Here is a 12,186-nt window from a genome sequence, read left to right as displayed (position 1 = left end):
GTTTGAAAGAGTATAAACACTTCTGACATGGACATGTGCTTGTTTTTTTTTTTTTTTAAGTATTACCGTCCATAAGAACTTAAGAATCAGGCTTTTTTTTATTTTTTATTTTGACCTCACAAAAACAAAACAAAAAAATCAGTAACGGCTTGTAACGACGCACTGCCGTTACCTATGCTGCGGACAGTATTTGAGATGTGGTGTCATAAAAGTTCCAAGGAGAACACACTTTTATTGGATATATTTATTATTAGACTGTGGATGCTGGGAGCCATGTGCACTCCTGGGACACTGGGATGTTCCTTGTGTTCTCCCTGGGAACAAACAAATCGCAATGAGCAGTGAGTGACTGATTGAACAGACCTGAGTGTGATAAATGTCTAATTAGTTATTTGACAGAACAACAGAGTATATATATTGCCAAGCTAAAGATAAATGTTCATTTAAATATGGCAACAACTCACCTCTGCCTGTTTCTTCTCCCCAGGGTGTTCAGGCAAAATAATTCCCCAGAGGCTCAGCACCTATTTATAGTTCCGGGAAGTACCAACCACAGGAAGCGGGTAGGGGGGAAGTCAAGGTATGTGTTGCTCTGTTTATTTAGATAAATTATGTATTGATAATTTTCTTTATTTATAGGACCATAAATAGTGGTAAATTATTATGGATATCATTGGGTTGGGGAAATCATGTAAATATTTATTGTACGTTGTAATTGTTGATCTATACACTTACCTGTAGATGGTAGGTCTAGGCTAATTGGAGTGAGCAAATGTATATAAGGAGGTCAGTGTGTTTATGTAGAGGGACTACAGTTGGTAGGTGATGGCCAAACCTCATTTGAAACCCCTCCTGGACTCCTGATCTGCTCATTTGCCTCCATGGCCGCTCGGGCATGTTAGCACAGCTCCAGAAGGCCAAAGTGAACACACCCGGGCTCTATAGAAAGGACAACAATACGTCTCTCTGTCACCAGGTCAGAGTGAGATCTGATAAACTTTACTCCTGTCAAATTAAAACGGTGAATTACAACCTTTTGAATTGCATTTTAAAAACTGATACAGCCTACCGGGACCTCCAGGGTGGAAAGTGTTAACAGTCTACTGCCACACAAAGACTGTATTACAGGGCTTCAAATCAAAAGCTCAACAGATGCTCATTCAGCTAATTCTCAGTCAATAAAATGTCTCCACTAGTTATCTCGGTGCTGTTCGCTAAAGTCGCTCCTTCTTATTAGTTTTCTGGCCTTCCATCTGAAAATAATCTGTCGTTAATTATAAAATAAGCTTCAAATAGCCGTGTTTTTTGGGGGGGTTTGATTGACAGGTCTGCGGTGCAGTCAGGTTACAGCTATCGGTGGGCGGGACGTAATATCGCTGGGTTTCCAATCAGATCAGTCAGATCCACCGCTCGCTCCTCTTCACCTCGTCCAAATATGGTCACTACCGGCTCCAAACCGCTCTGAACCAGCAAGATGGCGCCGGACAAAATCCGAACTCGAGGCTTCATAACAGCCGTTCACAAACCAACGGAAGGCTGCAAGTCTTTCCCTATTTGAGACTGGCTGTCGATTCAAGAGCCCCACACAAGGAGGTCTGAATGAAACTCAGTCCCACTGAACAAATGTTTGAAGTTGAAAAACTTACCAACTGTCTTCTGTTTTTCCTTCTGTAATCTCTCCCCTCAGGGTGTTTGGAGCAGTCAGGAAATCAATTACCCAACAAACCACTCTTGGCAGACCAACAAATGACTTCTTTCTTGGCTGTCAGACTCCGTCCACACGTCCGTTTCCTCTCCCTGGTCGCACATCAGGCGGCTGGCGTGCCCGAACCGTTTGAAACACTCAGTTGACATCTCTCTTCATTTGCTGCTTGATCTTTTCATTTTGGGTCTCCCTCTCTCCTCACAGACCTGCAGCATATACACACACACACACACACACACACACACACACACACACACACACGCGCGCGCACACACACACACACACAGGTTTTGGTGGAAGGGATTCATTGTGAAAACCGTCCAAGCAGCTCGATTATCTGGTATGTGTTGACAGAGGTTCATTGTTAAATCAGTTAGCGTCCTTAGCACCGGAGAATGAGAAGTGAGAGCCTGTACTTTTCTTGTCATATCATGTTGACGCCCACGCAAAGAGTTTGACTACCGAGGGAGAGAAATGACAGAAATTATTGAGTCAGTGGAGAGACGGGGAGGGAGAGGCAGAGCGGGGAAAGGTACAAGAGAAGGGTGTGTATGTGGGTACTCTGAGACCGTGGTACAAACACACACACACACACACACACACACACACACACACACACACACACACACACCTACACCTGCTAAACATCTCCAGGCTTTTATCCAACAATGAATTCCACTTTACTCAGGTGCACAGCTGGTATCCATGGAGACCAAAGACGGTGCTTCCCTGAGGAGCGGCTAACATGTAATGTCATTGGATTGCCCGTAAGACTCGTTGAAGCACAAGACACACACACACACACACACACACTCACACACACAGGCGTGTCTCTCTATAATTGTGAGGACACTCATTGACATAATGCATTCCCCAGCCCCTTACCCTGACCCTAACCATCACAACTAATCACCCAACTCAAACTGAACCCCCAACACTGCCTGGCGCCACGAAGGCAGTGTGTTCCAGGCCTTAAGTTTACTCTAACCTTAAGCCTGACTAACCTTAACTTGAGTCTAACCTTAACCCTGACTCTAACCTTAAGCCTGACTAACCTTAACCTGACTCTAACCTTAAGCCTGACTACCTTAACTTGACTCTAACCTTAACCCTGACTCTAACCTTAAGCCTGACTAACCTTAACCTGACTCTAACTTTAAGCCTGACTCTAACCTTAATCTGACTCTAACCTTAAGCCTCACTCTAACCTTACCCTGACTCTAATCTTAACCTGAGTCTAACCATAGCCTGACTCTAACCTTAAACCTGACTAACCTTAACCTGACTCTAACCTTAACCTCATTCTGACCTTAACCTGACTCTGACCTTAAGCCTGACTAACCTTAACCTGACTCTAACCTTACGCTGATCCTAACCTTTTTTAATTTTTTTTTATTTATTTAACCTTTATTTAACCAGGAGAGTCCCACTGAGATTAAAAATCTCTTTTTCAAGGGAAACCTGGCCAAGACGGGCAGCAACATAAGAAACACATAGTTACAGACAGAAGAAATGAAGAACACAGAATGAGACAAGTTAAAAGAAACTAAAAGTTAACAAAGGAACTAAAAGGAACAGAAACGGGATGTAAAACTGAAAACAAATTAAAGTATAAAACTGCTCAATTATTACTAAAAGCTTAATGATATACTACAGCAAAAATAAAAAGTCATGGCATAACAAACTGAATCATTTATTTCCACAGAAAGGGCTGACATTAAAACCCTTGTAACTTATATGTCAAATGTTGTAACTCACAGGGCTGCTTTTTTGCTTCTACACTATTTCCTATTATGTTCACACTCCACTTGAAGCCGAGTAGTTACAGTATATAACAGCTGCGAAGCACTGGCCTTGACACTTAGAGTTATCGAAAGAAACTGCTTCCTGTAAATAACAGAGGACAGAAAGTGGCATTGCTGTAAAACAGAGCAGTTGAAAAGAGGATAACTGTGAAACATCAAGGCCAGCTGCATTGAAAAAATATTTCATGAAAGGTTGGTATTGATGTGGAGTGTTAACATGCCCGAGCGGCCATGGAGGAAAATGAGCAGATGAGGAGTCCAGAAGAGGGTTCAGATGAAGCTTCATTTACTTTTACATCACCTACCATCACCTACCAGTCTCTCGACATAAACACACTGACCTCCTTATATACATTTGCTCACTCCAATTAGCCCAAGCATACCATCGACAGGTAAGTGTATATATCAACAATTAAAATGTACAACAAATATTTACATGATTTCACCAACCCAAAGATATCCATAATAATTTACAAATATTTACAGTCCTATAAATAAAGGAAATTATCAATACATAATTTATCTAAATGAACAGAGCAACACATATCTTGACTTCCCCCCTACCCGCTTCCTGTGGTTGGTACTTCCCGGAACTATAAATGGGTGCTCGAGCCCCCGTGGAACTATTTTGCCTGAACACCCTGGGGAGAAGAAATAGGCAGAGGTGAGTTGCAATATTTAAACTAACTTTTATCTTTAGCTTGGCAATATATATACTCTGTTGTTCTGCCACATAACTAATTCGACATTTATCACACTCAGGTCTGTTCAATCAGTCACTCACTGCTCATTGCGATTTGTTTGTTCCCAGGGAGAACACAAGGAACATCCCAGTGTCCCAGGAGTGCACATGGCTCCCAGCATCCACAGTCTAATAATAAATATATCCAATAAAAGTGTGTGTTCTCCTTGGAACTTTTATGACACCACATCTCAAATACTGTCCGCAGCATAGGTAACGGCGGTGCGTCGTTACATGGAGATCTGTTGTTTTTGATTCCGTGCGTGTTTGTGTGTCAAGTGTGTGCGAGGTGACGGCCAGTCACATCACAATAAAAACTTTGGTTTCATTTGCATTTAGTGAGGCCGCAAAACTGAGTTGAAAATGACATTTCTGAGGCTGTTCTCATTAAAGGGTGGAAAAATCCTGGATTCAGCTGGAGAAGAAAGACGCTTTTGTTACTCAAGCTGTTTGTGGAGTAAAGTTGGAAGACTTGATGGGTCAGAGCCTCATCTTGTTGCCAGAGGTCAACAAGATGGGCTCTTAACTCCTCGGAGAGAAGGTGGATTAGTTTGGCTCTCAAATAGTGGAAATTGTTGGACAGCTGTGGTCATCACGTCTGTTTAGTGCTGTCTGGGTTTTGAGGTTAGTTCAATGCAATTTCCAGTTTTGTTGGTTTTTATTACAAGTGCTTCGGTTTGTATACTTGGTGTAACAATCTGATGGGGTGCTGCCGCTGCTGCAATCCATTCATTATCTGAATCCCCACTAAATTCAAATGATTGTCCATCCAAAATCCATCTTTTAAGAACCAAAGTCTCACCAATAGAAAGTTCAAAGTGGGCTTTACAAAGTCAGTTCATCCATAAATAAAAACATTTCCTCACTTGCTCCTAGTGGTCTCTTGCTGTACTGATAAGCGTCACTTCTGAGACCTCTGCTGCTACGCCAATAAAATACAAGTGAATAGAATTTTATTTGTGGTGCTCACCATTCAAAATGACATTTAAAGAACTCAAAGGCAACATTGCTGTTGAAAAACAATGTTGGCTTCAATCTGGATAATCCCCCAGTTTCTGTCCAAAATGGGACCCTGCTGTGGAAGAAACAAGAAGGGTGTGCACTTCAACATCCGCAAATGACTACATGTGGCTTTTTTAATCTCTTTAGCGAAGGTGTCCATTGTGCTCTGCTTAAATTTACTTTTGATACTCCAACTTTTTTTACACAATCAAGATTTTTTTTTTTAAGTTTCCACCTGAGTCTTAAAAATAAGTAAATAGAAAACACACTTCGTCACCATATGACTGACACCCAATACCAGCAATAAGGAAATCTCCGGCTTTATTTCTGTAACTGGGGTCCCCCACCCGCTCCCCCTCATCTCGCCCAAATATGGTCACCTCTGACTCCAAACCGCTCGGTGCAAGATGACACCGGCCAAAATCTGAACTCAAGTCTTCATAACAGCCGTTGGGTGACGTCACTGTTTATTTTGTCATTTGGTCTGTCATTATAAAATGACATAGTCTGTGTAAAGAGACAGTCAGGATGGATCAACACATCAGAGGCAGCTACTAAACTTCTCGTTTCTTACCGAAAGTCAACAGGCTTCTTTTAGTCATGACCATGATCGTTCACTATAACCTTAGTAGCATGGTTTGTACTGTAACTAAAACAACAATGAAACTTGCCAAACTTTAGCATAGTAATCACTTTGACCATTTCCTGACCAGGTTGTTTTCGTGCCTCAACCTGATCAAACCTCGACCAAATGATTTTGGAAGGCACAAATAACCGATTTCGCCTCAATGTTTGTCTGTTTAGAAAACCCTTGTGTCATATAGGATGTGAACAAATGACGATATGTTTTGGAGGACTCGTGAGCGTTCAAGATGAGAGGGAAGCAGATTTCCCATGTGGCAGTGTTCTGGTTACTGGTGAGCTGCACCAAGAGGCGATGAAGAAGAAACAAGAGGGCTACAAAGCAAAGTCCTCAGGTTGCATCCTCAGCCTCACCTGTGTTCACAAACCCTAAGTAGAGACTGAAAGGGTGATATAACAGGCCAAGAAGAGATTCTCCTGTAGCGAGATTGGATGAAAGATTAATAATGATTTACTGTGGGGTCGTACAGTGTCAGCGTTCTGTCTCCTACAAGCAATCAACACTGGTTTCCTTTTACAATGGCCCTCGTCTTTCCCTAATCTTAATATAATTGCACCAGAACACAAAATGTTAAAGTCATTGCTTTTGGAAAGCAATGACCTGTTTCATCGTTGTTGTCTTGGAATTTCTTTTGCCTTTTTCTCGAGCTTAATTAATTTCCACTCTGGCAGCAGGAAGATAATGAGTGTTACCATGCAAGTTAGTGTTTTATGACATCTGCCTTTTACAATTACTGCTGTTGTGTCTAAAAATACCCGTAGACGATGAGTCATTCACTGCACTTCAATTCATCTGGTTGTCTTTCAAATAACTCTGGAAGTAAAAACTTTAAACAAACAGATGTTAGCAAGAAATTAAAAATACTGCAACAAAAACCAACAAGAAATCAAAACCTAAAAAAACCCAATAAGAAAAGCATTAACACAACCTCTAAAACATATTGTACAAAGACCTGAAAAAAAAGAATCCATTTTGAAGCTTTCAGATACCTCAAGTCTCCACATGCCAAAGATGTGCAAAAAACAATTATAAAATAAGTAGACTTCAGACTCTGTTGGTTGTTTGTGAACTGAGCAAATTATAATATAATATTTACCCAAATCATTGAGTTCATTGTTCAGACAGGAATATTTCATTGTGACTGAGTCATTGTGGTACAGTCAGTAAGCCTCTTTCCCACCGTGCAAAATGTCAGAGGTTCATGTCCCACTTTAAACAAACATGGAGAGTATGAAGTGGTTCTTTCTTAAGTCCATCCTTACAATTAAAGACTCTTTTTAGTTACTTGACTCAGAAAATGTTTTTTAAAATCAGCTTTATTGTTAATTTTACTTTTGAAAAGAATTAACTTTTTTTTGTTTGTTTAACATTTATGCTTGTAAGTTATTCAACTTTTATTTTATATTTACCAATTTCTTGGATTTCTGTCTGAACTACCACAAACTTTGTCCCCCAAAATCCCATTAATACGTAAAAAAAAAAAAAAAAAAAAAAAAATCTATAATATTATAAAGTAAATGTAAAAAGAAAAAAATTGTATTGTATAAAATATTGTATTCTACATCACAAGTATGGATGTGTGGTCTGAGGGCCAAATGGTCAAAGCAGGTGCCCCATAGGGGTAAAAGCCCAAAGCACAAGGTTGATGGTTCAAATCCTGTCCAGTAAGAGTGTCTAGTTTCTTTCAGATTGTTCGCTACAACATCTCAACTGTTGAAAGTGTTTCCAGTTGTTTAAAAAAAAAATATATATATATTTTTTTTTTAACTTTAGTTTTGAAAATAATGAACCTTTTTTCCTAACTTTTGCAGGAACTCCAAACTACTTGTAGTAAATATCTTTCTGTCTCTCTGTCTTTTTATTGTCTCAAAATAAAGCAAAGATTTAAAATCATGAGCTGATTTGTGGGTCAAAGCTATAAGAATTACATCTCTGTCTCTTTCTGTATTAGGGTGGCCTAATGGTGAAGGAGTTAAGCTCCTTCCACTTGAAGCGGTATTACTACTAGCAGAGGGTCACAGGTTCAATACCAGAACAGCATCAGCTTTTCTTGCATATAAAATTGATAGAATGGCAACACATGTACTGTCTCAGAACACATTTTTTTTTTTATTAATCGACCATAAATGATATTGTAACTGTCTAGTTAAATCCCCTTGCTTCCATCCTCCACAGTTAAAAACTGAAGGACTTGTGACTGGGAACAGAAGGCCGACAGACCAGCAGCAGATTGGGTTGCTTAATTGTGAGTAACATCACGAAAAACAGGCGAGAAATAGCTTCAGAGATCGCAGAGAGTACCCAGATACATACGAATCGGAATCAACCAGTGTGTGTACGGAGGGAGAGGGATATGAGGGAAGCCATTCATAAACTCAGAAGAGGATTCAGTGTGCAGATGAACACACAGAGACAGCATCTTTTGGAGACATGTCATGTTCACATGAATCTAAATTCAACCCACATGGATCTGAAAGTAGAGTTTGTGTGCAGAAAGCCAGGGGACTAATTCCAACTGGACTGCAGTGAGGGAACGCCGAAGCAGGGGGTGGAAACATCTTATAAGTGGTTTTTTTTTCTTTCTTTTTGGTGTGGGTGAACTTTCCAAACTATGAAGTGTACTGAGGAATTTGGAGGCAAACTTAAAATAATCAGCCAAAAAAAGTATTTAAGCAAAAGGAGTGGGTCCAAAATCTGCATCCTGAGAGAATATTTTGCACAGGAGAAAATCCTGGAATGGGTCTCCCCAAGGCCTGAATTAAATCCCGTAGAGCACCGTTGACATGCAATGGTAAAAAGTTCAGTGATGTCGATGAGCTAAAAGCTTTGCTGGTTGAAACCTGGAGCAAATTTTGACCACACAGACACTGTTTCCATTCCCACACTACAAAGTACAGTAAAGGATGACAAGCTAAATACCACCATCATTGTGATCTTTATGAAGCCACTGTTGGGTGTCCAAATACCTTTTGCCTTCATTTGAACTGAATACTTATTGTTTTATCATTTAAAACCTAACATGAAGCTTATGTGTCAGTTCAATTAGGGAGATTTGTTCCCTCACGTTTCATCTTCCTTAATCTCTGGGAGCACTTCCGCTTAGTTTTATTTTGAAACTCACCTTGTGTCTTATTTCAAGTCCTATATCCTACGTTCATTTGGGACATCGCCCTATGAAATCAATCGCCAATATGTATTACTCAAAGTGTCATTTCTTCAATACGTTCTTATTCACAACTAATGATCTCTCCATCGTAAAATTATTTTATTGTTGAGTATTTTGCTTTGTGCCTGTTATCTGTCTTTAAAATAAATAGTATTTACTTTGACATTTTGTTATCTAATGCACTGAAATTCATAAATTTTAAGTATGGCCTATTTGTCTAAACACTTTTGAAGCCATTGTATGTGTCCAAAGGTTTTTTGTTGTTATTGTTGTTGTTGTTTTTTTGTTTTTGTTTTTTTTACTGGAAATGCTGTTTTGACCGATAAACTGTTAAAATACAGGACCTTTTAATTCCTATTATACATTTAACAGTCAGTCAATTAAAGCCCACAGAAAGTTCCTTTTCAAAACTGATTATATAATAACCACAAGATAATTTAATACCTTTTGAAAATGTAATAAAACTCTGTTGCTAAACTGGTCGGCTGTGGTGTAACTGAGCCAGCTAATGAAATGCTAATCACCAGTTGATGAAATAATATGGTGTTATTATATGCATCACTCAAGGTGTTCAGACTTTAACAGGCTTTATTAGATTCCCACCCCGTGCAGAATTAAATTGTAGCTTATAATTACTGATACCATATGGCAGTTAACACAAAATTAGCCTACTTGCACTCCAGACAAGTAAATACAGACAAGGTGTGATTTACAGACTGATTGACAGACTTGTTGCATCTCGGCAGAGGTATCGAAGGCTCCTGCCCAGTCCTCAGGGGAAACGTTTCCCACATGTATACGCTGTATAAGCACACTGTGTTCCAGCGTACACCACAGTAAAGCACCCGTAAATGTGACTCAGACTCTTGACTTCAGAGGAGACAGAGCACACCAGGCGGTCACGAGATCTGACTTCAGTTCAGATCGCCAACACGAACAGCGGACGAGAAGACAGAGCGTTTTCTTACAGTTATTATTGTGACAGTAACAGAGTGCAGCGTTCATGCAGATAATGATGGAGGATCTTGCATTGGCGTATGGTTGTCATAGTAACATGCCCATACGTGGGGAGGGGGGTAGGGGATGGGGGGGAAGGGGGCAGCTCTTTGAGTGTGTAATTAACCAGTGTGGATCAATTTGCCGTTCATTAACGCAGGTGTGATCAAACAGCCGACGGAAAGCCGAGTTTTTCTGCTGTTTGCTTTGTTTTCCATGAAAGAGGAGCAGCGGCGACATCGGTCCACTTTGGTTCAGCCGTGGAAAGATAAAGAGAGATTTTGCTTCTCTGCACCTTGACAGTGAACCATGACTGTGCTCATTAGTAACAATCCGGGCAAAACTGTCAGGAAGGCGCAACACCTCCCACCGACTTATCGAAGCTTCACACACAGTGCTAACAAAGCCGGCCCAAGTATTTTCAGACCTGGGCAAGAGTTGCTGGATGTGACCATGTCCGCACTCCCCCAATGTTTTCACATGAATCAGACTCTTATAAAAGAAACAGCCCATGTGCTGTGTGGCATGATATTTCAAAGGAGACATCACATCTTCCTCTGACTTCCGAGAAAAATGTTTTCTTGTGTAACAATCACAAATGATCGGAGGCGGAGAATAGATGGAAAATCCTTCATGAAGATGACATAATATTCTGAGGCCTCAGCAATTTGAACAAAACAAAGAGTCGCACAACAGTTTGGGAAATGTCCTTATTCGTTTTCTTTGCTGAGAGTTAAACTAATAGCACGTCAAATAGTTTACTAATACCTTTTTCAGATAATTCAATCAATACATTAACACAATGATATTTCTACAGAAGACATCTAGACGAGGATTTGGAATAGTAATGCATTTCTTTAGATTTCTAATTTTCAAATGTTTTTATTTAGTATTAGTCTCAATTTTGTTGTGGAAAAAAAAAAGATTGCCAACAAACATGTTTATTCATGGTTTTTCAGGATTAATACTGCCATCTTCTTGTGAGAAAGACACCAGGCTCATTGGCCTGAGTGTTGGGTTTAGCAGAGCTTCTCATTGCTGAAAACATCTGCAGGAAACAAGGTCGATGAGAGCGGTAAGAGTCAACCGAAACAATAACGATGTGGCCAGAAAACCAGAACAATGATCAGTTCTCAGATTCTCCATAGAGCTGAGTGGGGCTGCAGAGTTCAGTGTTATTTTTTCTGTGGGTATATCACTACAAGTGACACATTTCACATCACACACAGTCCATTGATCCATTGTTAATGTGAAATTTAATTGGAGCAGCTTTAAGAATCCATTTGGACAAAGGTCATTTTAAAAGCAGTACATTTCTGCATCAGTGACCTGCTAATCTATACTTAAAAAGAAAAAGCCAAACACCCACCAGGACTCACAACCGGGCTAAAATAACCGAGACGGATTCTTCTCCAGCTCAAATTACAGCAAACATTAAAAGGAAATGAACCACTCTGTAAATGCATTAATTAATAAATAAATAATAAATAATTAATTAATTAACGAACAGTCTACATGTATTTAGTATTTTAGAGGCTCTCCTGTTTTTTTGACTGGTAGCGGTGATCCCTCCAGACCAGCAGCACAGATGCAAATTAGCCTTTGGCTTACGTTTCCATAGTAACACTCATTAGGTAAAAGGATGGCTGCTGGCTGCTGTTTGTGTACAGGAAAAGAAGCCTGTCCACACATTTAAATGGGGGACAAGCCAACATTAGATCTCATTTGCTTTGTCTTTTGTTGCTGCTGACAGATGTGTGAGTGCGTTTAAGCAGCTGTTGACAGCATCAAATGACATATTTCTTCAATTTTCATCTTTTGGCAGCACAGTGGTGCAGTGGTTAGCATTGTTGCCTCACAGAGAAAAGGTTCTGGGTTCAAATCTGGGCCTGGGCCTTTCTGTGCAGAGTCTTCAGGTTCTCCCTGTGCCTGTGTGGGTTCTCTCCGGGTACTCCAGCTTCCTCCCACCATCCAAAAACATGCATCTCAGGTTAATTGGTGGTTCTACAAATTTCCCTTAGGTGTGAATGAGAACACAAATGGTCTTTGGTTCTGTGTTGGCCCTGTGATAGACTGGCCACCTGTCCAGGGTGCCTGCCTTCACTCAAAGTGAGCTGGGAATAGGCT

This window comes from Embiotoca jacksoni, unplaced genomic scaffold (genome assembly GCF_022577435.1).
Source record: "Embiotoca jacksoni isolate LCO1_2020_lvr unplaced genomic scaffold, fEmbJac1.0.p SCAF_14, whole genome shotgun sequence".
In the NCBI taxonomy this organism is placed as follows: domain Eukaryota; kingdom Metazoa; phylum Chordata; class Actinopteri; family Embiotocidae; genus Embiotoca; species Embiotoca jacksoni.
The sequence above is the reverse complement of the archived record's forward strand: the minus strand, read 5'-3'. Positions refer to the sequence as shown.